The 1,960-nt window shown below is 46.8% G+C and overlaps 1 pseudogene; it reads left to right on the forward strand.

Annotated features, from left to right (window-relative positions):
- Nucleotides 1-601: 601 nt before the first annotated feature.
- On the forward strand, nucleotides 602-1,292 carry LOC130028791 (ferritin heavy chain-like; annotated as a pseudogene).
- The last annotated feature ends 668 nt before the right edge of the window (nucleotides 1,293-1,960 follow it).

Consider the following 1,960-nt stretch of genomic DNA (forward strand, 5'->3'; position numbering starts at 1 on the left):
TGAGTCGCATGTGTAACCATGAACTGCTAGTGGAAACTATTGTTTAACTATTGCCTGACCACTGTTAACCTAGACACTTGCCAAAACACTTTGGATTGGTAACTAAGTGAGATTTCTTTCTGAAACAAGAAGGCACATGCTGCTTATGTAATCAAACCCTATATAAACTGCTTGCTGCCTGAAGTCGGGGTCGTTAACAAGAGACCACTCTGTGGGTGAGATAGTTGATCCCGGTTTACTGGAATAAAACTCCTACTGCTTTTGTATTATCAAGTTCATGTTTCTGTCTGTCTTGCCACTTGGGAACCCAGAGTCCTGGGGCTTTACAAGAAGGTGCAGGAATCCCATCATTCTTGCACTCAGGAATCACTCCTGGCGGTGCTCAGGGGACCATATGGGATGCTGGGAATCGAACCCGGCTTGGTCGCGTGCAAGACAAACGCCCTACCCGCTATGCTATCGCTCCAGCCCCACAAAAAGAACTTTTAACTAACAGGATGGTGGTGCAAATAAACAAATCCAAACTTTGTAGCCCTCCAAGCGACTCCTTATAATTGTGTTAATAGCATCACTAGCGTGGTTTCTGCTTTTATCATGAAGTATGGAGGTTTTCAACCAGTCGGTCATTGCTTGGTCTCTCTTTGTCGCCACTGATGAATCCACCCAAGAGAAACTCCATCAAGGCTTCCTCACTATCATTGGCTTTCCACCATCGCCGCCGCTGCCTCGTCCCATCTCAACCGCTGCCACGACCACCTCGTCCCCCTCATCAGAACTACCACCAGGACTCGGAGGCCGCCACCAACCACCACATCAACCGGGAGCTCTACGCCTCCTTTGTCTACCTGTCCATGCATTATTATTTGGACTGCGACAATGTGGCTTTGAAGAACTGTGCCAGGTACTTCCATCACCAATCTCATGAGGAGAGAGAGCGTGCGAAGAAGCTGATGAAGCTGCAGAACCAGCTTGGCGGCCGAATTTTCCTTCAGGAGATCAAGAAACCAGGTCGTGACAACTGGGAGAATGGGCTGAACATGAGAGGGAGTGTGCACTGCACTTGGAGAAGAGCATGAATCACTGCTGGAGCTGCACAAACTGGCCACAGACAAGAATGACCCCCCCACCTGCATGATTTTCTGGAGATGCGCTACCTGGATGAGCAGGTGAAGGTCATCAAAGAATTGGGTGACCATGTAACCAACTTGCGTAAGATGGGGGCCCGTGAGTCTGGCATGACATAGTATCTCTTTGACAAGCACGCACTGGGTCACAGTGACAATAAGAGCTAAGCCTTCATGCTGGCTTCCCTGAGCTACAGGTGACCTCGGGCCACCCAGGGAAGTACAATATGCATGTTGGGGTTACCCTGACCTTTTCTATATATAAGTTCCAAAACATCTATTTCAGTCTTATGATTTGTATCAGTCTTTTTGTCCTTCAAATAAAGTAATTTGTTACCCCGCCCCCAAATAAAGTAAAGGAAAAAAAATAGGTGATTTATTTATAGTGTGTGTGTGTGTGTGTGTGTGTGTGTGTGTGTGTGTGTGTGTTATGGCCATACATGGCGGTGCTGAGGTTTTACTCTGGACTCTGTGCTCAGGTAGGAATAGGAAGACTGGGGGACCATCTGGGGTCCTGATGCAAATAATGCAGGAGCGGTAGCTCTCTGTATTTGCCTACAATTGCCAGGTTCTTCATTATGTTCAAGAGAGAAAATATTGAGTGATAAAGAGGCTCAGACCCAGAGTAGGAAAGTAGAAAAGTTTATTGGAAAGTAGAAGAGAAAGGAAAAGTGTGTGTTCACAAAGTATGTGGGGGTTCGGCTGCTGCCATGATGTGTGTGTTTGGTGGCTACAAGCTACCTCTGTCTTCCCCAGCAGAGAGACAGGGAGACAGGACCACAGCCTGATGGTGAAAATGGCCCATTTATTTATTTATTTATTTATTTTAAATGTTT

The sequence above is a fragment of the Sorex fumeus genome, unplaced genomic scaffold (assembly GCF_029834395.1).
Source record: "Sorex fumeus unplaced genomic scaffold, SorFum_2.1 ptg000041l, whole genome shotgun sequence".
Lineage (NCBI taxonomy): Eukaryota > Metazoa > Chordata > Mammalia > Eulipotyphla > Soricidae > Sorex > Sorex fumeus.